The sequence below is a fragment of the Macaca fascicularis genome, chromosome 6, assembly GCF_037993035.2.
Source record: "Macaca fascicularis isolate 582-1 chromosome 6, T2T-MFA8v1.1".
Lineage (NCBI taxonomy): Eukaryota > Metazoa > Chordata > Mammalia > Primates > Cercopithecidae > Macaca > Macaca fascicularis.
The window spans coordinates 58,220,395-58,246,575 of record NC_088380.1 but is presented as its reverse complement, the minus strand read 5'-3'; the positions used below and the strand labels follow the sequence as shown (position 1 = coordinate 58,246,575).

Here is a 26,181-nt window from a genome sequence, read left to right as displayed (position 1 = left end):
AACAACTTCAACTTGCTTAGAAAATATTACTCCTAAATAGACTCTTGCAACAAAATAACCTTGTTCTAAGCTATAACTTTATGATCACATAAAGAAAAAACTCAATACCAACAAAAATAGCCCAGGAAAAGTAATGTTAGTTAACACTGAATAAGTTTTCAGAAAACTCTTAACTCTAGCAAGAGCAAAGTAGTAAAATCAGATGGAATCATTTAAGAGAAAGATAAAATGTCTAGGATATGTATGTTCACTAGGAAACATTTTTCCAGAAAATATATTGTAATAATGTTTTATGGAACCCATAATACAATTATATAATATTATGAGGATTTCTTTTAAGACCTGTAGAGTTATACAAAAAGCGCATCTTACAAAACTGTGTGAACAATTAAGTTGCATTAGGCTTGGTTGTACTCTTTATGAGGTAATAGTCAGTATACTAAGGGTTCCAGATAGTAGCGTTTCATAGTAAAAGTCTATTTTACTGTCTTTTCAAAGATGGTCTTTTAAATTGTAGTACACACAGGTAAAGACCAATTTCAAAGCATGTTTCCTTTTTTTTTTTTTTTTTTTTTTTTTTTTGAGACAGTCTCGGTACGTCACTCAGGTTGGAGTGCAGTGGCACTATCTTGGCTCACTGCAGCCTCCACCTCCTGGGTTCAAGTGATCCTCCTACATCACCCTCCCAAGTAGCTGGGATTACAAGCGTGCACCACCACACCCAGATAGTTTTTGTATTTTTAGGGAGATGGGGTCTCACCATGTTGGCCAGGCTGGTCTCAAGCTCTTGACCTCAAATGATCTTCACACCTTGGCTTCCCAAAGTGCTGGGATTACAGGCATGAGTCATCATGCCCAGCCCAAACTCAAAGTTTTTGATGGCTTAACAAAATGAAATAAAAAAGTAACCAAAGAAAACCTACCAAAAAAAAAAAACAAAAAAAACCTCTTTTGAGAAATAGCACCAGAAAACACACACACACACACACACACACACACACACACACACACACACACACACACAGATTTATATATTTCTGCCAGAATCAAAAGGGTATTTTCAATACCTAGAATAGTTTTCAGTATTTAAATCTGCTTCCAAGTTTCTAGTGATAGTGTTCATTCTTTATTCTAATATAGTGTATGTAATATTTGGTTATACAATTCTTGCAAGAGAGACGTATTTGACCATAGGTATAAGAAAATATTGAGATTAGAAGAACTTGCATAGAATTATTTTTGACCTCCTCCTAATATGTGATTGTTTTAGCGATACATCATAGAATTTTATGGGTGGAAGGAATGAGACACCTCAGCTATTATTTAATTTGACCCTTCCATTTCATCAGAAGCCAACAATTACCTTTTTTGGTATCTATTCTACTTCAACCAAAGATTTCTGAAGGTGCCACAATGTTTTTAAGTGACTCTGCCACCTGGGCCACAACTGACAAGTCCAGGAATGAGTATCAGATCTGAATGAGCCATCGAGTTTCCTACGCTCTTGGCCACAGTTGATTAATTCTATGGGGACCAATCAGAGTACTGAACTCTCTAATCTCAGGTTCGCAGCCTGGAGTAGGCTCTTGTCTTGGTGGAGAGATCCAGGGAATAGGAGACTCAAGAGCTCACATGGGTCTGATTCTCTCCAGGAAGCAGGGTTGTAGTGTGACCTAGTGAAATCAAGATGAGGGAAGGAGAGAGTTCTAAAGTACAGAAGGGAACTGAGATTGGGTGGTCCAATCTCCATACTCCAGTAATGAGCCCCCAGACAACTTTATTTCTCTACCACGGCTGGGGGAAGAATGAGGAGGAAGAATGAGGCAACAGAGCTAAGAAATCTAGATGGCTACAAAGACAAGACTCATTGTTTTCTTCTTACTTTATTTTCCCCAAAACCTCTTAAATTTTTTAAAAGGACAGAGAGTAAAAGAGAAAGATTGGGCTTACTCTGTATGTAGATAACAAATATGTTAATCAATGTATAGACATGACTATATTATGAATATGTTATATTCGTTCAGCAGACATTAATAAAAGTCCACCATATGAAAGGAAAGGTAGAACACCTTCAAGTGATTAAAAGGTAAAAAAAATAAAATATTGTCCCTGACCTCAAAGAATTTGTAGTCACTTGTGAGATATATTTAAAGTATAATTAAATTAGCTAATCTGAAAGGTTAAAAAAGAAAGAAGAAAAAATTCTTAGGCGCTATAAGTGATTACTGTCATTGTGATGCCAATTTTATGAATCCTAAAAATTCTAGAGTTTTTTTTTTTCTTTTTTCTTTCGTATTTAATCTATGAAAAGGTCTACGCTATCTAAAAGTCATTAGAAACAGGTATCTTGAGACTTAGTTTGGGTAACACTCTGTGTATCATTTTAAAAAGTGCGACTTTCTGGCTGGGTGCAGTGACTCACACCTGTGATCCCAGCACTTTGGGGTGCTGAGGTGGGCGGATCATTTGAGGTCAGGAGTTTGAGACCAGCCTGGCCAACATGGCGAAATCCCATCTCTACTAAAAATACAAAAATTATCTGGGTGTGGTGGTGCACGTCTGTAATCCCAGCTACTTGGGAGACAGAGGCACGAGAATCGCTAGAACCCAGGAGGCGGAGGTTGCAATGAGCCAAGATTTCATTATTGCCCTCCAGTCTGGGCAACAGAGGAGACTCTGTCTCAGAGAAAGAAAAAAAAGTGTGACCTCTTGTAGTTGATTAGACAGGTGATTCCTATATAAAAAACTTCCTAAAAGGTCTCTATATTTCAAGTTGGAAACTCTCTGTGTTAAAAGAGAGTACTGTGTTAAAAGAACTACCAGAAAGTAAAATTATAGCAGGATGAAAACATGACGCAGGACTCACACTGACTTTCATCGCTAGGTCAGATTTAAAGTTGAAATCTTCCATTATGCATATAAAAATACGGGCAAGATGGTGGTGATGTCATCGAACAATAATTGCTGCTTTGTGTCAGGATGGTCTTATTAGGAGGGCAGAGCTGAGGGAGGCCCCAGTTTGCCTTTCCACAAACTGACAGCCCTGCCTGGCGTTTAGATGGAAAATATGTTAGGGTGAGTGCTTCTGCTGTATGTCAGTTATTTCAAAGCCAAACCCTGTAACATATTTTTCCTTCATATCTTGAGTGCAACTACTATTCCACATTATGATCAAAGATCAGTAACACAATTTACATCAACACTTTAGGAAATACTTGGCCTTTGACTAATTTAAAAGTATAAAAAGAGCTTTGTGAAAATTTTCAAAAATCGGACTCTCTTAATTTTTAACCTTTACCAACATGGAGTAACTTTCTGGATGAACTGCAATCAACTTAAAAATGATTATTTTTTAAAAAAAAACAACTGTCAAATAAAGCAAAAAAAAAAAATTGTTTTAAGGTATACCGTCTGGTAAAATGATTAGGATTTATTTAAAACATTCTTACAGTCCTACCTATGAAAACTTTCAAAGTTTACCTTTGAAACAAGTTTTGTAGTGGGAACAATTTGAAAATGTACTAAATTAAAGCCTCATCATCTGTTTCTTAACAGATAATACTATCCAAAAAAGAAAAAATAAGAGAAAAAAAGAAAAAAGACATGCTTCCAAAATAGCACTACAATCTAAAGAGTAGTCTTGTAAGCTTTTAGTCTTCTGAATAAGGCCATTGTCCAAAGTTTTAAATTCATGTGTTCTGATACTGATTGCTTGTCACAGAGCTACTGGCTTTTTGATGTTTAGGGACTAAAATAACTTTTAATCTATTGAATCAAATATCACTCTTGGGAAGAAAATATTACTTCATCATATATTTATTTAACTGATATATGAAATGAGACCCAACAAGGTTGATCATCAGCCACGTGTCATATGAAAATACAAAGGTGCTGAGGCTCAATATTAAGTATAATATACCTTTTATGACTTGAATCTGCAGCCAGTTATTAACAAGTCCAAAGGTAAAGATCACAAAGTTCAAAATGACCAAATACCAACATTATTGATCACTTAAGGACAGAAACAAAAACAAAAAACCAGGAATGTGCCGTGGGTAACAGTGTGAACACACAAAAAAAATATGCCTTCTGGAAATTTTAATAGAATTCTCTGTATTTGTCAATACTAAGAAATATGCTTTTTAATGTCTTAAAAGATATTCTCTACATACATGAGTATTGAACTGTTTTCATTAGCTTCCTCTCAAAAAAATGAAAAAAAAAAAAAACCCACAACAGATAAATATCCTTTGAAAGTCTTTTTAATAAAAGTTCCCTTTCCATCTAACTATGCTTTTTAAATAGTGAGATCATTTTTCAAAAATTAAGAATTTATAACTTTTATGGTGGTGAGCATCCTGTAAATTTTTTTGCACCCTAACTTAAAGATATTTTGACTCAAAAATCTAGATTACCACATTTTTCTAGTTTTCTTTTTCCTGTTTTTAAAATTTTTATTATCTTTATTACTTTTTTTGGTAAAGACAGGTTTCACCGTGTTGACAAAACTGATCTTGAACTCCCGGCCTGAAGTGATCTAGCTGCCTTGGCCTCCCAAACTGCTGGGATTACAGGCATGAGCCGCCACACCCGACCAGTAAAATTGCTTTCCATTATATTTTTTAAAGCCATCTTTTAAAAACTGAAGCCTAACAAATGTTCATTATAGTGGGCCGAATTGTGTTCCCCCACACAAAAGATGTCTAGTCCTAATTCCCAGTATCTGTAAATGTGACCTTATTTGGAAACAGGTTCTTTGCAGAAGTACTTAACTTAAGGATCTCTAGATGAGATCATCCTGATTTTTAGGGTGGGCCCAAAATTCAATGACTGGTTATCTTATAAGAGAAAGGAGAGGAATATTTAAGATACCTAGACACACAAACAGAAACATGAAAGAGAGAGAAGACCATGTGAAGACAAAGTTAGAGATTAGTATCAAGTGTCAAGAAGCCATGGAATGCTAAGGATTGCCAGGAACCACCAGAAACTGGAAAAGGCAGGGAGTGATTCTCCCATAGAGCCTTCAGAGGGAGAATGGCTCTGCCAACATCTTGGTTTTGGACTTCTGGTCTCCAGAATTGTGAGAGAATAAATTTATATTGCTTTAAGCCACTAATGTTTGTACTAATTTGGTATAGCAGCTCTAGGAAACTAATACATTCAGGAAAGGAAACACATGACATTTTTGACAAATATATAAGTGCACAAATTACCACAAAGTGAACACATCCATGAAACCATCACCCAGAGACAGAATATTTCCCATGCAACTAAAGTCCTCTTGGGTCTGATTTCTTTTAAAATAAGAAGCAACTCAACGACAAAAAGGCAAGCAACCCAATTAAAAAATGAGTAAATAATATTAATAGAGATTTCTCCAAATAAGTTATACAAATGACCAAAAAGCACATAAAAAGATGCTCAACAGCATTAATTATTAGGGAAAGGTAAATTAAAACCCCAGTGGGATACCACTTCACACCCAGTAGAATGGCCATAATAAAAAAAATACAAAACAGAAAATAAGTATTGACAAGGACGTGTAATAATTGGAACTCTCATACATTGTTGGTGGGAATGTAAAGTGGTAATGTTGCTGTGGAAAATAGTTTGGCAGTTCTTCAAAAAGTTACACTTAGAGTTGCCCTACAAGTCAACAATTCTACTCCTAGATATATTACTCCCAAAGAATTGAAAACACATGTTCACAGAAAACTTGTTCACAATTCTTCACAGCAGTACTATTCACAATAGCCAAAAAGGTGGAAATGACTCAAATGTCCATCTAAATAGATAAATGAAAAGTGGTATATCCATACAACAGAATATTATTCAGCTATAAAAAAGGAATGAAATACAGGCACACCACAGAGATACTGTGGGTTTGGTTCCAGACCACTGCAATAAAGCAAGTGATGCAATTTTTTTGGTCTTCCAGTCCATATAAAACTTATGTTTAAACTACAATGTAATCTATTAAGTGCACAAAGCATTATTTCTACAAAAACAATATGCATACCTTAGTTTTAAAATAATTTATTGATTAAAAATGTTAACAATCGTTTGAGCCTTCAGTGAGTCATAATCTTTTTGCAGGTGGAGGGTTTGCTTCGATGGTGATGGTTGCTGACTGGTCAGTGTGGTGGTTGCTGAAGGCTGGAGTGGCTCTGGAAATTTCTTAGAATAAAATAACAATGAAGTTTGCCACATTAATTGACTCTTCATTTTATGAAAGATTTCTCTGGAGCATGCAATTTTACCCACGGTTGAATACCTAATGATTAATGCTGTTGAGCATCTTTTTTATCACACTTTTCCCACAGTAAAACTTCTTTCAAAATTAGAGTCAATCCTCAAATCCTGCCATTGCTTTATCATCTAAGTTTACGGGATATTCTAAATTCCTTGTGGTCATTTTAACAATGTTGACAGCATCTTCACCAGGAGTTAATTTCAGGAATTGATTTCATCTCAAGAAACCACTTTCTCTGTTCACTCTGAGAAACAACTCATCCACTAAAGTTTTATCATGAGATCACAATAATTCAGTCACATTTTCAGGATCTATTTCTAATTCCAGTTCTCTTGCTATTCCCACCGTATCTGCAGTTACTATCTCCACCGAAGTCTTGAACTCCTTAAAGTCATCCGTGAGGGTTGGAAATAAATTTCTACTAAATTCCTGTTAATGTTGATATTTTAACCTCCTCCCATAAACCAAAAAAAAAAAAAAGAATAAGTTCCTAATGGCATCTATAATAACAAATCCTTTCCAGGAGGTTTGCAATTTGCTTTTCCCAGATCCATCAGAGTAATCACTGTCTATGACAGCTATAGTCTTATGAAATGTTATTTCTTAAATAATAAGACATGAAAGTCAAAATTACTTTTTGATACATGGGGTGCAGAATTAATGTTGTATCAGAAGTCATTGAAACAACATTTATCTCTGTACATCTCCATTGGAGCTCTTGGGTGACTGGGTATACCACCAATGAGCAGTAATATTTTGAAAGGAATCTCTTTTTCTGAGCAGTAAATCTCAACAATGGGCTTAAAATATGCAGTTAACCATGCTGTAAACAGATATGCTGCATTCTAGGTTTTGTTGTTCCATTTATAGAGCATAGGTAGATTTAGCATAGAGCTTAAGGGCCCTAGGATTTTTGAAATAAGCATTGGCTTTACCTTAAGGTTACCAGCTACATTAGCCCCTAAGGAGAGTTAGCCTGTCCTTTGAAGCTTTGAATCCAGAATGACTTCTCCTCTCTAGCTATGAAAGTCCTAGATGGCATTTTCTTCCACTAGAAGGCTGTTTCACTTACACTAAAAATCTGTTGTTCAGTGTAGCTACTTTTACCAATTATCTTAGCTAGATCTTCTGAATAACTTGCTGCAGCTTCTACATCAGCACTTGCTGCTTCACCTTGCACTTTTATGTTATGCAGATGGTTTATTTCCTTAAACCTCATGAACCAACCTCTGCTAGCTTCCAACTTTTCTTCTGCAGCTTCCACCCCTCTCTCAGTCTTCACAGAATTGAAGAGAGGTAGGATCTTGCTTTGAATTAGGCTTTGGCTTAAGGGACTATTGTGACTAGTTTGATCTTCCCAGACCACTCAGCTTTCCACATATAAGCAAAAAGGCTGCTTTGCTTTCTTATCATTCATGTGTTCACTGGAGTAGCACTTAATTTTCTTCCAGAACTTTTCCTTTACATTGATGACTCAGCTAACTGGACCAAGAGGCCTAGCTTTGGCCTATCTTGGCTTTCAATATGCTTTCCTCACTAAGCACAGTCATTTCTAGCTTTTCATTTAAAGAGAGAGATGTGTGACTTCCTTTTACTTGAACACTTAGAAGCCATTGTAAGGTTATTTTAGACTAACTTCTTTTTTTTTTTTTCTTTGACAGAGTCTCGCTCTGTCACCCAGGCTGGAGTGCAGTAGCATGATCTCAGCTCACCGCAACCTCTGACTCCCTGGTTCAAGCGATTCTCCTGCCTCAGCCTCCCAAGTAGCTGGAATTACAGGCAGGCACCACCTCGCCCAGCTAATTTTTGCATTTTTAGTAGAGATGGGATTTCACTATTTTGACCAGAATGGTCTCAATTTCCTGAGCTCGTGATCGGCCTGCGTTGGCCTCTCAAAGTGCTGGGATTACGAGCATGAGCCACCATGTCCAGCCGATTTTAGCCTAATTTCAATACTTTTGTGTCTCAGGCAATAGAAAGGCCCAAGAAAAGGGAGAGAGAGAAGGAAATGGCTGGTCAGTGGAGCTATCAGAACACATACTTATCAAATTTTTCATCTTATATAGGCACAGTTCCTGGCACCACTGATCACAAGGCCCCATAACAGATATAATAATAAGGAAAAATTTTGAAATTGCGAGAATTACCAAAGTGTGACATAAAGACATGAAATGAGCACTTGCTGTTGTAAAAACAGCACTGAGAGACTTGTTCATGTGAAGAGTGGCCACAAACCTGCAATTTGTGAAAAACGCAGTATCTATGAAGCACAATAAAGTGAAGTGCAATAAAACAAGATGGACCTATACTGATACATACTGCAACATGAATGAATCTTGAAAACATCACACTAAGTGAAAGAAACCAGACACAAAACACCATTTTATTGTCTGATTTCATTTATACGAGATATTATTTAAAGCGGCATATTAATAGGAACAGAAAACAGATCTGCATTTCCCAGGAGCAGAGGGAAGGGAGGAATAAGAGTGATTAATTAACAGATAGAGAATTTCCACTGGATATAGTAACAAAAGTTCTGAAACAGACAGTGGTTCACAGTATTGTACAACCTTGTAAATGTACTTAATGCCACTGAATTATAATTTTAAAGCAGTTAAAATGATACATTTTCTTTTATTTATATTTTACTATAATAAAAATAAGAAGCAGCTCAATTATCCACCTTAATCATACAATAATAGGCTTTGTTTAAAAATTAAACTTTTCATTTTGAGGTAATTACAGGTTTACATGCAGTTGTAACAAATAATATATAGAATTCTCATGTACTATTTATCCAGTTTGCTGTTTAAAGGATCTTCTGTCTTTATTTTTTCTATTTAAATAATGTAATAAAATTTAAAAGTATCTTCTCTTTGGTGGCTAATAGAGGAGTTTGTAACTGGGCATTCTGCAGCTTGGGCTTCCTGCCTCTAGCATGGGGTAAAAGTACAATATGTTTTACTTGGTTACTTATCAGCCCATTAAGAGAGAACAATCTGGCTGGGCACAGTGGCTCATGCCTGTAATCCCAGCACTTTGGAAGGTCGAGGTGGGCAGATCATTTTAGGTCAGAAGTTCAATACCAGCCCGAGCAACATGTGAAACCCCATCTCTCCTAAAAAATACAAAAATTAGTGGGGCGTGGTGGCACATGCTTTTAATCCTAGCTACTCGGGAGGTTGAGGCAGGAGAATTGCTTGAACTCGGGAGGCAGAGGTCACCATAGGCTGGGATCATGACACTCCGCTCCAGCCTGGGCAACAGAGCAAGACTCCATCTCAAAAAAAAAAAAGAAAAAAGAGAGAACAATCTTCTCAGCTATTTTATCATTAATGGGAGACAAAAGGAAACAGAAGTAAGTATAGATATTAAAATGTGGATGATTCATATATATATTCATATGTACTTTCCATATTTAACTCCTTCGGTAAGTGACTTATAATTATTTTATTTAATGATTACTATATATGTGTGTGTGTGTGTATATATATATATATATTTAAAGCTCATGAAACAAAGCATGATCAGGACTGAAGAAAATTAGGTCCCAGATCATTAAGTATGAGAACATAAAACAAATATAGTACTCTCAAAGTGAGGCCCATTTTCTTCAAGCTAGAGCTCTTTAAATATCTGACATACTATCACCAGAATGTGCTAATGATATTCTGTATACTTGTAAAATAAATTGGCAAGTGTTGATAATACGTTTAATTTCTTTGAAAGCTACCACAGACATACAAAAGCCAATTCTGTTTTCTAAGCATTTGGAGAGAAGTTAAAAAGAAATGCTGAAAGCACTTTCCCCTTCTTTTTCCTTGTTTTCTCTTAGTTTCTAATTCTTTCTTTTCCTTTGTCTGTGTTTTAGCACTCTCTGTACTGCTTTCTCAGTCTCCACTGGGATATTTAAAAGCCAACCACAGGCTAAACATTGACTAAGTAAATAAACGTTTAACTGGTGTGGGTTCTGCCTACAGCAGGATCATGTGACAAGATCTTAGGAGTTAGAGGACCTCCATTTTCCTAAGACAGGAAAAGGATGAGATGCCCAAGAGAATAAGATGAACTTATTGGACATAATCATCACCATTTAAAATGATTTGACTAGGTGCCATGGCTCACGCCTGCAATCTCAGCACTTCGGGAGGCCAAGGCAGGTGGATCACTTAAGGCCAGGAGTTCGAGACCAGCCTGGCCCACAGACGAAAAACCCCATCTCTACTAAAAAATACAAAAATTAACCGGGCATGGTGGTGCAAGCCTATAATCCCTGCTACTCGGGAGGCTGAGGCAGGAGAATTGCTTAAACCTGGGACGCAGAGGTTGCAGTGAGCCGAGATCACACCACTGCACTCCAGCCTGGGCAACAGAGCAAGACTGTCTAAAAAATAAAATAAAATAAAATAATTAAATACCTCATACAGATCTGGTGCTACCATTTTGGTTATTCCATGGGTATCTCTCTCTGAGGCTTGTCTAAGATTCAGAAGGATGTCAGGAAAGTCGGGTCACCATTGAGAGACCTCACTCACCTTAAAGCTTGTTAGACCTGGTTCCTTGGAGCCCTCTTTTGACAATGCAATACAAACTCAATGTGTCCTTGAGGAATCTCAGAAGGCTATAGCTGGAAAAGTCCCTATTAGACCATCTAATGAGACAGTGTCCTCAAATGATGAGAACATTCATGCCCAAGCAGTTGAAATATTTTGCCTAATATAGTGTGGCTAGTTTAAGTGACCAAGCCCAGAGCAGAAAACAATTTTCTTGCTCTGATTCAAGTTCCCAGTCCACTATCTCACACTAAGAAGCACATGAAAAGCAGTGATGAACCATCTTCATTATGTGTCCCTGGAGTGTAATTACCGATCATACAAAGCAGAAAGATTCGAAGCAACAGACCTTCTGCAGCTCTTGCAGCTGTGTTTCCACTGGGTGAGACAGTGTCAAGGGTAGAGGCTACAATACAAACCAGTGAGGGAGGAGAGCCAAGTGACAGACTTCCAGTAAGCAACAGGCTTGGGCCACTTGGCCAGGAGCCACCTAAGTGTCCCATATCCCCTATGCAGAGCAGCCAGAATACCCAGCTTCCAGCTCTTCTAGGAAACTAGCAATGCAGATGCCTTTATGAGTTTGAGATTGTCTAGCTCTGCCCAGTCCAAGCTGAAGTGTCCCTGAATCAATAGGAGGAAGAGGAGAGGCAACTGGCTGGATGAGGACTGAGTTGCATTTTAGTTATCTTTGTATCTGCAGTGCCCTAAGTAAAATCGATGCTCAAATATGTTTATTTGAACAGAGTAACTAATTATAGCCAGAATTTTGTCACCAATCTACCTTAGGCAAAACATTTGTCTCCTCTGAGCCTGGATTTCCAAGTCTATCAACTAGGAATGTTAATAATGATCCTTGTAGTATTGTTTAAGGATTGACATAAAATTGTACATATGAACACCACTTGGGAACTCTAAAGCACTCTAGCATGTAAAGGATAAAAGGTCAGGAAACGGCCTCCACATGGCAAATTCTCAAATAGGCCCATTGCCAATTTTGTTGTTGACATTCTTCCATTCATAAAATATATGCAATTTAAGTTGCAAGAAAACAGGCATTTCTACTATAATGTGATATATTCATTCCTAAAAGCAATCTTGTGTTTTCTACAAAATCACTTGTAAAAATCATAGAGCTTATGATAAAAACAGAGTTGGGGCAGTCAACTCAAAGTCCATACACCTTTTTAGCCAAAACACAAAGTCAAAACTACTCAAATAAAAATACTAGCATAATTTTAGAGGCATTTAGATTCCTAATTAATTCTATACTAAATAAAGGATTGCAATGGAATGAAGTAAGAAAATGTTAAGGCTGAATAGTTGTGGGGACAAGGGCAAAATGAACTAAGTTTGGGGCCAATTATACAAGCCATTCCAAGAAATCACATACAGCAAAACTAAGCAAAGAGGAAGAATCCAAGGAGAATGGAATTCTTTACAATACTGTATCAGTATATGCTTACTGTGTCCAGCTCTTAGTGTATTTGGCATTCAAGTGGCGGTATTGGTAGTATAAACATTAAGGTGCTGGGGAAAACTGAATTATAGTGACTTATGTATTTCAGTGACATCATTTTTCCATTTACCAATTCTGTATGAGCAAATTTCCTTATAGTAACATTCATTGGGAGGGAATATTCTTCTTATTTTTTTTATGAATATCAGTGGGGCCATCTTCACACTGAATGGTGTGAGGAGAGCTGTCTAAAAACATTATTTTTTGACTAATATAGGTTCCTGGACTTCAGAACAGATTTAACAGTTCAGACCATTGGACATAACTTTGAGAAACACTGACCCAAATTAAGCAGTCTAAAAATGCAAACTAAAGCCAGTCACAGTCATCCTTAATCTTCATGCTATTGATTGGTATCAAACTTTACTGAATCCAAGTCTTCGTATTTGCTGGTATATATAAACGTGTCTTTATCTATTAATCAACCAACATTTATTAATAGATAAATCTGTGCTAGTTGTTGTCAGAATACATAATTGTTTCTTGCAATGACTGTAATGGCAGAAACACACACACACACACGCACACACACACACTTAGAAAGTAGGCTATCAATACTGAAGAGTACATGAAATCTATCCATTTAATGATAGAGATATTAAGGACTAAATAGACGAGAGTTTCATCTTTCCACTGGGCTAAAGAGCAGATGGTTTTACTCAAAACAGACAACCTTAAATTGGGAAAACTAGTAGAATATAGCAAATATCCTCCCAGCATATACTCTTGTTAAAGTCAATTTAAAAAAACTGAGATAATACTATAAATTTCTTATTCGTCTTTACCTGATTGATTTCTAGTCTCAGAACAGAACTAAATGCTTCAAAAGTTTTTCTGTGGCAGTTAGGGCTCACCAAGTATCACCAAATAATTATGTGCTTGTCTGTATGTCCCAGAGCACCTGGCAGTAGTTGGAAGCCATGTGGGCTGGTTCTTGTCAATGAACAAGGATCAGAACTGACAATGTATTACCTCCACCTCCAGCCAAGGGAGTCAAGAGCAAGTGTGCCGTTTTCTATCTACAACTCTCTCCTTTGACTGTAATCATAGAGGCGTGTATTCCCAAGGGCATAGTACAGGAGGGAGTGGGGTTATCTAACTCACACAGGAAGGAGACACATGAGCAAAATAAATCATTGTGGTATGAAGTCACTGATATTTTGGGGTCTCTTAAGCTACGTAATAGTGTTTATCTTGTTATTAGTCTTGCATAAAGGTTCTGATTCCTAGATACTTTCAAAATGGAATAGAATTAAAATTTATAAAAATAGAATCTCAAAAAGATGAGGAATTAGATACCTTTCTAATGTAAGTGTTGGTGCTGGATGCTTTGTCAGGGCACTGAGGATTAAGTTGGCTTGCTCTGTTACTATGACATAAAAAGAAATTAGCATTCTCTACTGATTTATATTCTCTAATGGTCTAGACATTTCATTATTTGTAATCTCTTCCAGGAGAAAAAGAATCACCAAAAACCATTTCTAAAAGGCATTGTTTAAGGTGAATGTGGGAAATAGTTATAAAACCACTGAGGGCCAAGCCTAACTAATTCAATTCCTGCAGGAAATTCCTTATAACACAATGACTCGGATGCTGTCAGGTCAGTGATACTTGAATACACTTCCCAGGAAATTCACAGAATATTCTTGTGCATCATAAGGAAATCCTGCCTTGGCCATTTCTGAAATGGGTCTGAATCAAATTTCAGTATTTGTCTATCACAGAAAAACAGTAAACCCTAATGTGCAAATAAGCATGGTTGTATGTTAGAACTTCAAAAAGTAATAGTGAAATGTAGGTCATTTACAATATGAGTTACACACCAGCAACTCAACAGAATGTAGTTAGAGAATCATACTATTTTTTTTTCAACTCAGCAAGCCTTGATGCTAAAGGAATAGACGTATGTACTACAGTTGTGTTTATTCAATTGCTGAGTTGATCTAAGCATATACATTATTTTTCTCTTCAATTAGTTATCTTAATTATTCCCAGTTTGTAAGTGTACTCTATATCATGCTCTAGGCCAGGATTCAACAAACTATATCCTACAGACCAAATCCTGCCCACTACCTGTTTATGTCAATAAAGTTTTATGGGAACACAATCATATCCTATTATTTACTATTGTCTGTGGCCCTGAGACCTGCTTTTGCCGTACAATGACAGTCCACTACAGAGCTTGTGTGGCCTGCAAAGGCTAAAAACTTTACTATCTCTGACTCTTCACCAAAATTAGGTTGTCTGCTCATGCTCTAAATTTCACTGAAGCAAACTTTAAAAATATGTATATTATAATTTGCATATGCAAAGATACATATTTATAAATATGTTAGCTCTTTATAAGTCTATACTGTCTTAGTTTCCTATTCTTAAACTAATCAAAGGCAAGAAATAGGGTAAGATTCTGGTAGATGAAATAAATGTTATTCTGACTGCATTATTTTTAATCTTTGGTGCACTAAAGTACAATTGTGTAATTTTGCAGATTTCTAGCCTTTCCTTGGAATGATATTTGTCTTCTCAATCCATTTTAGTTTCTTTGGAGGGAAGATAATCTCTATATGGCCTGGGCATAAAAGCTTTGATAGTACCAATTCATTTTTACATTTCCTAAAAGAAGGAGTTTTAACAAAGCTTGTAACCATATCACTCCTAGGCTACAGAGTTAATATTTATTGAACACCTATTCTGTGTGCCAATTACTTACAGAAAGACCTCATAATTTAATCTTTATCCCTACTTCATAAATGAGGCTTACGATGGCTTAGTAATGCTCAAGGTCACAAAATCACTTAGTTGTAGAACCCAGGACCTAGCTGTCTTGAAACCAAATCCGGGACACTTTCTACTCTACCTCTTGTGTTCAGTCCTTTTGTTATATTATACTCGACCGACTTTTACAAAAAGAAAGAAAAACAAATGTTGAAGAGATTAGCATCTTACTAGATTTAAGCCAGACTAAATGTTTAATGGAAAAAATTCCTCAAATATGATTTCTCAGTGGATAGCATTGAAAGCTTTTGAATGTGTCACGTTTGAATGGTTTTAAACTGTTCTAAATTGATTCCAAACTGACACAGTTTATCACCCCCAGTGTTTCCATCTCTTTTGCTTTTAGGGTGCCAATTCTGTCAAGGCAAAGGAATCCAGCTGCTAGGTGATACCACTTGAAAACATTACTGAGAAGAAAACCCCCACCTGCTGTAGCCAGTCATAATACAGACAGACTTTTATTATTTACCCTGTGTTTCTGAATAAAAGTGAAAAGGCCTGGAGGGGAATATACTCACTACTCTCCAGAAATGCGGAGTGTTAGAAAAGTGCTTTGCTATCTCCCTAAGAAGGTTATACCTCAGGGATTCTGGGAGGAGGTGTGCCAGGCAATGGACCCTAAGACCTGCTCCAACCCTCTGGATATGGCCACATGGTCCTTCGTTGGTAACAAGAACTCCAATCTCTCAGAGAGGTGTGGCTAGAGTAGTTAATGGTGGACCTATTCAACACTCCTTCAGCCTGTGAGTGAGCTCTTAACAAAATGTCTATTCACTAGCCCCCAGCCTCCCTATCGCTCCCTAAGAATGAAAGTTTCTAGTGTGTTTATGTGGGTTGGGGGCAACAAGAAGACTTCATGCCATGGCTGGGAACAATTGTTTTCAGATTAATAAACACTAACTTCATGGTTTAAACCTGTGACTGTGAGTGGCTAACACTGAACTATCTCTAAAACATCTTTAATTTTCAACTTTCTCATAAAGAAATGGTCTTTATTTGAAAACAAGAATATTTGCTGTGTTTTTGCTGGCATATCGGTTTCCTTTCTGAATTTAAAATATGTTCAATGTGCATGGATATATATTAAGTCCCAAAAAGATTAAGTTTAAATTTAGCATATAAAATAGGTAAAGTGTTTTGAGCATTTACTCTGGACCAGGCATTATAAAAAGTGTTAATAATCTCAATCAATTAAAAAAACACAATAGGTTGTAACTTAGTTTGTAGGTGAGGAAAATTCAGTAAGTCACCACAATAATCAGTGTTAGATATTGGACCCAGGTAGTGTAATTCCACAGCCTCTACCCTTAGCCACTACTTACTACTGTCTCCCTGTTATATGTTACTCCTGTCATCAAGGAGTTTTTGTGACTTAGTTTCTATTTAGTTACACATTTTAAATTAAGCTTCTTTAATTTATTAAGATTATAAACTCAGTTGTAGTTACTTATTACTAATTTTATTTTCTAAGAGAATCTCACATTATCAAATTTCATCATAACCCCAACTACTATTACTGTAAGGATGTCTTACAATTAGGCACCTTCTTGAAGTAACATTATTTTAAGATACAAGAATCATCTGGAAAAGATGATCGCTAAGTAGACATTCATTTATATTCAAGGCTATTGTTGAAAGGCTTAGACCAGTGTTTTCCAAACATAGGGAAGGAGATCCCTATTCCATTTGTTGGGAGAATGGTGCCCTTTCTTATGGAAAGGGCACCATTCTCCCAACAAAGGCTCCAGACCAATCCTGGGAAGGAATACATTCACCAGGCTCCGCCCAACATCTATCCAGGCAAAGATCTCTCCTGCCCAAGCCAGTCATGGCCAGAGGAGTATGAAAGTTGAATATCAGGATGCAGGGTTGCTAGATACTAAATTACATTTGAATTTCAGATAAACAATAAGTAAACTTTTAGAAGAAGTATTTCCCATTCACTGTTTTGAATGTTTTATAATAAGTATGTTTCCTTTACCGTTTTCCCCCATCCCCGGCTCCCAAAACCTGGCAACCCTAGGAAAGCAGGAGAGAAACACTTGCTTTATTTTTATATTTTTAACTTTGGCTCACCTCCAAATTTAGATTTTTCTTTAGGAGAGTAAAAACCCTAGTGAATCTTGTTTTCTTGATTAAATATTTTTGGCCTATTCTGCTTAGCATTTGGTGCCCAGCAGGAAATCTGGATATATTTGCTAGCTGATATTTTCTCTTCCTCTTCCATACTTGAAGACTGACAGCTGGATTGGAAAACAATGTTTAGGCTAAAGACAAGTGTGTGTTGTGAGTGGGAAAGTACAACATCATCTTCCTCTTTCCTGATTTCCATTTCATTCCAGAACCAACTGTCAGCTAAGGAAAAGCACAGATAAGAGATGTAAGTGGCCTGAGGTGACCCCAGGAAGACCTGAGTCTGTAGAAACTGAGTTTCCTGTACTTCCATGATGCATCAGGGCTAATATCAAATTCGTTGCTGAGATTTTCCCAGGCTGAAAATTTAGAGACTGATAAACTTTTAATATTTAAATAAGCCATTTAAAATCTACCAATAAGACTGATTTTTTTTTCCTTTTTTATTTATTTTTATTATATTTTTAATACTTCTCAGAATATGCAGAGGACTAATTCTTTTCTGTGGAGGAATCAGATATCTGTTCAAATATCGGGGGCTCATGAGCAAAATGAAGCCAGGATTAAGGTAGTTTATTCAGAAAAAAATCAGATAAAAGGAAAAATAATTTTGTATTACTCAACTAATTTATATGATTAGGTAATTTACAGGATTATGCTTTTTTCTAAGCAGATATGAAGCCTGAAAGGGATGCAGTCTGTTTTCCTAACAAACTGGCATCTCTGATGAGGATCACTAAGTGTTAAAAACTCATTGAGGGCTGGCACAATTCTCATGCCTATAATCCCGGCACTTTGGGAGCCCGAGGAAGGCGGATCACCTGAGGTTAGAAGTTTGAGACCAGCCTGGCCAACATGGCGAAAACTCGTCTCTACTAAAAATACAAAAATTAGCTGGGCGAGGTGTTGCACGCCTGTGGTCCCAGCCACTTGGGAGGCTAAGGCACAAGAATCGCTTGAACCCAGGATGCTGAGGTTGCAGTGAGCCAAGATTGCGCCACTGCACTCAAGCCTGGGCAACAGAATGAGACTCCATCTCAAAAACAAACAAACAAACAAACTGAAAAACAACTCATTGTGAATTAAAGCCTGAGACTAAAGATAAGTGAAATCAGTCCTACAGAGCTACATAAAAGAGTGATATGTCAACAGGCTCTGGAGTCCTGCCAGTCCAGACTCAGCAAGACCATTCATTGTTTCTTCCAGCAAGTGGCTGAGCTGAGATTTGAACAATGCCAGTCTGACTACAAGGTACTAATAACAGCACAGTATATCAGTTCCCCTAATACCAATGCAATGTCTGGCTTTGGCAAGATATCTGGTAAACGTTAGTCCCCTTACTTCAACTCCTTTAAAATGGTTAGTGAATATTTTCTTTTGTTTTGGCTAACCAGATCTACACTCTTCCTGGTTGGGGAAGGTACATAGGAGATGGGGATGAGAAGAGAAGATGTAGGCATATAGAATAGTCCCTTATCCTGCCTCCTGGTCCATAGAATGTGGGCATGCGACCTTTCAATAGTCAATCTGATGTTCACACTCAGCGATTATTCTCAGAAGCTCTGATTGAGTCTCTCAGAAGCCCCAGTGTACTGGTGATGGTTGTCTGGGGGTGGCTATTCCATGAGCTGCATTGCCTTACATAGGTGATTTCTATAGCAGGGTTCTGACTGTACCTTCCTCTCTTTGTTCCTATCTGAGTCTCTTTACCTTCTTCGGGAAAATTTCTTCACTTCTTGTATTATAAGACTTGGCTCCTGTTGTTTGCAAGCAACTTATAAATAGTAAGATAATTGTAGTTTATGACTTACATATGGCTGAAACACCCAGGTATAGAAGGCTGAGCCGTTAAGGAAGGAGATTCATAGGAACTAAGATAATTAAATGGAGGGAAGGACAATATCTAACATCTAACCTAATAGCTAATATTAATTTTACTTGATTGGAAGTTTAATGAGGGTCATGGCTGCTATAGAATCAGCCTCAGGGATGAGTTTCTGTGGTTTCCATAAGCAGAGTCAAGACCTCCTAGCATTCTGTGTGCACTCAGTGGTATCCTTGAAGAGGTTACTATTCTTGGCATGAACATTACAATTGAAATGTGCTCTTCTGTACTCCTCTTCATTTGCATGTATAACTCACAAAAGTGTGTACTTTGCCAAATTTAAAGAAATAAAAATATTATAAAGACAAAGAACCATCTGCGTAGCCTGTCTCATGCTGAGGGTAACTCTGGACTGAGTGGGTCCACTTGTTCAGGTTTGAACACAATCTCTGACAGAGAGTTTTGGTAGAGAGAGATTTATGTTGGGAACAGGCATGAGGCAGATCTTCTGCATCATATTTCCATGGCTGATCTGTTGCCTAAGCGGTATATGTGGCAAAAAAAAAAAAAAAAAAAAGCAATAAGAAGGAACAAAATGAACTTAAACTCTCAGGAACTTTCAGGTATTTTGCTTCTATCATATCATTTATTCCTTGCAACTCTGTGAGGGAAGTTTTATATTTTTCCATTTTACAAATTGAAGCTCACGAAGCTAAATTTGGGGATCATAAAGGTAATATGACTTGCCCAAGGTCACAGAGCTCACCTGTGGGCGATCCAAGATTTTCTAGTCCAGAGCTAATATCCTTACATACCGGATAAGTGAAAAACATTCAAAGGGTGCCCAGAACCAAGTACCATCTCCTCAGGTGATTCTAGCCAATTGTAATGTCTTCCTGTTCTCAGTGATATTAGCTTTTAATCTGTGTAACATGTGTGATTTTTGTGTCTTATCTTACACAATTCTTGCACCTCAAAATGATATAAGCTTTAAGAAGTGGGTAGGATCTGGGTTCTCTTTCTGTAGGCCCCCTCCCATTGTATTTAGCAACACATATGCATGAAAATGGCATCAATAAATATTCACAAATTGATCAGTGTTGGTATTAATTGTGAATTTATGATAGTAATTTTAAAATACATAAATGTATAGACAAATCCCACAGTGAGGCATTAAAGCTAAAGAAATACATTCCCCTCAACTTTTTAAAGTTGCCTTTTCAGAATATCTATGTCCATCTCTTTTCTTAACCAGACGGCTGATTGGTATTGTCGTCACAGGACACATTAAAGCCAATAGGCCAATCAGTGATGACACTCCTGGTTTAACCTGGCTGCAGATAAGAAGCACCTGGGGAGCTTTTATAATGTGCAGATGCCTGGGCTCCTTTCCCAAATATTCTGACTTAGTTGGGGTAGGGCTCAGGCATCACTATGATTTTAAAACTCCGTAGGTGATTGGTGCTGCCTGGTTTGAGAAACCTCTGGCCAAATGGAAAGAGCATTCCAGTAAAAATGAAGACCTGTTTTTTCTCACTGCCGGTTTCTTTGGGAGAGTGAGCAAAGTTGATAGGGGAGGAAAATAACAAGAAGAAAAGTGGCAGGACCCTGAAACTTGGCATGCCATTGGAATGTGGCAAACTATTAAAAATTATTTGTAAACCTCAAGATTTTCATGCACGTATTGACAAAGTGGTTTAAACAATTGTCCTCCCACCCCATGTTCAAGTTTAAAGGCTCCCAACAACTTTAAAAATAGGGGAGTGTTTGGCAAAGCATTCCAAATAAATGACCCTCAGCTCTGGAATTTGCTCCTTCTAGCAGGCTGCTCTCCTTAGTAGTCAGCCAAACCCCAAATCTGGCAGCTTTTAAAATAGGGTGCAAAAAAAGATTCTTTTTAAACCTGAGAGTCACTAAAGATTTATTTTACTGGAAAGACATGATCGCAAACATAACAAGCAATTATTGTTACTGCACCAAGTAGAATCAGATATGTGCAAGAGAGATTATGAAATCAAGAGCCACCCTTCTTTGTTCATTCTGCAGATGAAGAAATCAACTCTCAAAAACATGAAATGATTTTCTAAAGTCACACAACCTAGTGGCAGGGCCTGGTCTCACGAATCACAGTCCAGTTCTCACACAATGACTTCTGAGAATGACATGGATGATTTCTTACTTGTATCATACTTGTTATTCACAAATGCAATGTTCTTGCAAATGTTAATATTATAATCTTTGTAACTGTAGCAAATAATCGTTGAATTATTTTGTAATTTTTAGTGTGCAACATCCTTTCCAAAGTCCTAAATTTCATACAAATATGAAAGCTGGTTGCACTACTTTCTTGAGCCTCACAATTAAAATTTCTAATTCATCCAGAAGAACATATGTGAATCTGTATGAAATACAAGTCTAAGTATTTTAAATTTACAACGAATCATTATAAAAAGGCCTTGACCTTCTCCAGATTTCCTACCTACTTGCCCATTTCCTATTATATTTTACTCTGACCTAGGGAAAGTACAGGATCATCAGAGATAAAGGTGAAAATTATTCCCAGAAAGACAGGAAAAATTTGAACACTTATTAAGCTCTATTAAGTTTTAGACAAGGAGGTAGGCCCAGAGTGAGAAATTTACTGTGGTGATAACAGGCTCATTTTCTTGAAAATCTACTAGTGCATTTAATGAGGCAGATAGTGAATTTTGCGTCAGTTCTTCGCACTTTCCCACATTCCACATGCTATCCCATTTCCTTCCAGTTCAGGCTGAGAACACACTGACACACAAAGGGTCAGAGAACTATTCCCAGATTTCATTCCTCCTCCTAAAATTGATTGTGGTTTTTTTCTCCCTTCTGCAGAAAATGTTCTTTCCTTCTACCACACCCAATCCATGTTCACCATTTAGTAAATGAACAACTTAAAAGATAAGTTATTATTGTTTGTTAAAGGTGTTTTCCTGAGTTTTACAACCAAAGATAAAATGTTGAATAAGAAAATAGAAAAGACCCCAGTGGGTCTTTCTAGCGTCCAGCCCCAGGGCCTTTCTCAGGCCCCAGCTAGCTCCCTGTCACTTCTTTATTCCTGACTTCAGTCCCCAGGGGTCAGTTTCCCTTTCCCTGAAGTGGCTCCCGCCAACCAGTCAATCCTGGACATTCTTTCTTCTGGGAATGGCTGTGGAAAGGGACAGAATGTCTCAAACTCCCCTTTCACCATCCCCGTCTTTGCTGTCCTAGAAATGAAAGAAGCTTCCTTTTTTCGTTTAACCAGTCAGAGCTTAGTCATGTCGAAACGCAGAAGAGACAACAAAAACATGGATACTCTTATACAAAGGTTCCACAATCTTTCAGAGTCCTTTCGGTTATGGTCCCTGGTCGGTATTTGATTCCACGTACACCTTTTCACTTATGAGGGTAGGAGGTAATGGAATCTCCTTCTCCTTGATGTCTCCTCTCAGGTTTGTTGACTCCACAGTAAATATTTAACATTTAGAGAGATCAGATAATACAGAGACCACTGTGTAGAAGAAAAATATTACCAAAGTAAAGTTGAGGCCAGGTGCAGGGGCTCATGCCTGTAATCCCACTTGGGGGGCCAAGATGGGCAGATCACTTGAGGTCAGGAGTTTGAGACCAACCTGGTCAACATGGTGAAACCCTGTCTCTACTAAAAATATTACAGTCAGCTGGGTGTGGTGGCATGCATCTGTAATCCCAGCTACTGGGGAGGGTGAGGCATGAGAATTGCTTGAACCCGGGAGGCAGAGGTTGCAGTGAGCCAAGATTGGTCTCCTGCACTGCAGCCTGGGGGACAGAGCAAGACTCTTGTCTTATAAAAAAAAAAAAAAAGTAAAGTTGAGAGGTCTTAAAAGAGGAATGCTCTCAGGTCCTTTGCCTGATAACTCTAGAAACTAATGGAAGATCAGTGTGGGCTTCTGGAACTTGCCAGATTAAACTCTGGGAATACCTCCTCGCTAAAGTCAGGCTGAGTTAGGAGCCCTCTGAGCTCCCATGTTCCTGTGCCAGATTGCACTGCTATTACTTCTGCTTTACCATTTGTTGCCCATTGTAGACTGTGTATTTTTGCAAGGAAGGGACTGTGAACTTTCTTTACCTCCGATCACTGGGGGCTATCAGAGTCCCTGTCACATAGTAGGTACTTAGTGCATGATTTTCAGGATAATGAAATCGTTCTCAGAAGAAAGGCAGGAAGAGTTCCTATAGGGAAATATAAATACTCCTCCAAGGAAGGAATAAGACTTCAAAACTGAGTTTGAGTCTCAGCAATGCTGCTCAGAGAAAAACTGCCTTGCCACAAGGTGATAATTTGATAAATAAGGAGGGTTTAAGGCATTTTTGAATCTTGCATTGTTCCTTGTTCCTCTACCCCAAACTACTCAATATGAATAGGTGACAAAAAATAGGTAACATTGGAATCAGATGTATCAAACAGGAATGTGGACCCTGTGAAAAACTCCTCTTGTGTTTGAGCAAGTTACCAATACATCTGTAACATGAAGTAACTAGGTCCGAAAATTATATAAAGTTCCTTACGGCTTTAACCACTTATGATTCTAAATGATTCAGAGTCATGTATTGAAATGTATTTTAGGCTTCCTCTTCAAACTGAAAGAAAGAAAGAAAGAAAGAAAGAAAGAAAGAAAGAAAGAAAGAAAGAAAGAAAGAAAGAAAGAAGGAAGGAAGGAAGGAAGGAAGGAAGGAAGGAAGGAAGGAAGGAAGGAAGGAAGGAAGGAAGGAAGGAAGGAAGGAAGGAAGGAAGGAAGGAGGGAGGGAAGGAAGGAAGGAAGGAAGGAAGGAAGGAAGGGAAAGAAAAGAAAGAAAGGAAGAAAGAAAGAAAGAAAGAAAGAAAGAAAGAAAGAAAGAAAGAAAGAAAGAAAGAAAGAAAGAAAGAGAAAGAAAGAGAGAGAGAAAGAAAGAAAGAAAGAAAGAAAGAGAAAATAAGAATTATACCATAGTCAACAACACACTTGGGGAGGAAAAATAAATTATAAATTATGGTCATCAGATCAAATGAGCTGAAACACAAGATTAAAATGCTTTCTATCCACAGAGCAATTTTTCATAATGGTGTCAAACAAAAAGTTCTAGTCAATGTTTACACTAGGACTTGATGAAAAATTCCAGACATAAAACTTCTGGTACGTAGACTTGAACTCAGAAGGACCTCCTATCTCTGAATGAATTGTACAACTAAAACCTACTGGGATTTTTTTTCCTTAACAAAAATTCATCCTTCAACAATTATTTGAGTTTTATTACTGAGACTATTAAGGCATAGTAAAACTGGTTATCTGGAAGTCATTCTACGTATGACAGCTAAAGACTTAAGTACAACTACTTTTGGATGAAAATCATTTTGAAAGACATTACATGTATTTAACTTCTTTAACAGAATACACTGAATGTAATTTGATCTTTTCCTCAATGTGAACACCAGATACTGGTATTGTACTCAGTAACATCCTCAAGCCCCAACGAAAAACTCTATAATACCCTAAGCTTTTTTCCTTTTGACAGCGTTTCAGGATCCACTCCCACTATCAGCTGTCACTTTTGACTGCTATCAATTCTGTTAACTTGGTCACTTGTGGTCATCTCCTGCTGCTATCTAATTTCAAGATTAAAGGCAGGGAAAACTGTCTTAATTCATCCTTGCATACCCAGGGGTAGCATAGTGCTAGTTACTTAAGGTGCATCATTAAGAAAACAAGGTTGTTGAAATAGTGCATGACTTAATTGTAGGTTTAAAATTAAACAAACAAAAAAAGCTTGCTGAAACTAGGTGTGAAAAAACAATAAATGGATGCTGGGTAATGCTTGAGGGGATTGCTTTAATACACAGATTTGCCACATTTTCTCTGCTTTTTCTAATTTTCCACTATGATCCAGATAGATTACAGGACCATAAGAATTGAGTTCCTGATTTTTCATGAGAGATGACAAAATAATAAAAACATAAAAAACACATAAACTTTAGCTGATTATATAAAATTTAGTGTCATCAAATAATTTATTTTTATTTTTAGATACGTGTTTGCCTACTCCAAACTGAAAGCTGAGAAGAACTGGCATTCTTAGTTTTTTTAGGGTGATAGCTGAGGGAGCACCACATCACACCCACTAGCTATGTTACTTTGGATAAATTATTTAACTTTCTTTAATTTCAACTTTTTGCATCAGAAAATAGTAAAGACAAAACCATTCTAACAGGGTTCTTGAAAGACTAATGCATTTTAAAGCACTTACCATAATACCTGACACTTAATAAGCACACAGTTACTTTTGTTATAACAGGTTGTCCATTCCTGGAGTGGGGACAGTAGTACCAACCCTGGACAAAGCCAGGCAATATGACTGCCAAAACATTTTGCTCTTGTATTTGCTACTTGGCAAATACTGCTCTTGCCTCAGTATCAGGTGTTTTGAAAACACATGTGGCACCCAAATAGAAATAAGCTTTAAATTCCTTAAATCTCTGACATAGAAAAAAGGCATTTCCATTGAACTAACATTCTAAAGAATGGGGTTTTAATGTAGGCAATTTTAGGAAATAAAGGAAATTTAAAAGAAGACTGATATCCAAGTCTTCACAATTTATCATAAATGTTATCATCCTTAACAAACAAAATCTGAAAATTTAAGACCTTCCCATATCAATGCCAATTATTATAGAGTTAAAATATTCATTGTAAAAAGCAAACACGGCAGCCTCAAATTTGTATGCAACTATACTACTACACACAAAGGTGTTTGTCCTTACAGAAACTCATTCATTTCTCAATTTAAATTAAAACATTCATAATATTCCAATCAATCAGTGTTATTTATCTCAACACAATATAAAAACATGTTACCAAAAATAGAGATCTACTGCAAAATAGTTATTTTACAGATTATTCTTAGAAATTTAGAAATAATATTGTAACATGTGGATGAGAATATAGATGGTGATACATATCACACACTTTCTAAAAAAGTCTAATTCTTACTATATAAAGAAAAACAATGAATGAGACTTTATCATCTCCACTGAAAAGGTATTTCCATTAACAAATACCTTCTCGTAATGTTTCTGAATGGTATTTTCAACCTAAAT

General features: G+C 37.0%; 1 protein-coding gene across 2 annotated transcripts in view; it reads right to left on the bottom strand.

Annotated features, from left to right (window-relative positions):
- The window catches only part of ITGA1 (integrin subunit alpha 1), a 177,149-nt gene that overhangs the window by 131,897 nt on the left and 19,071 nt on the right, over positions 1 to 26,181 (bottom strand). The window lies entirely within an intron of this gene.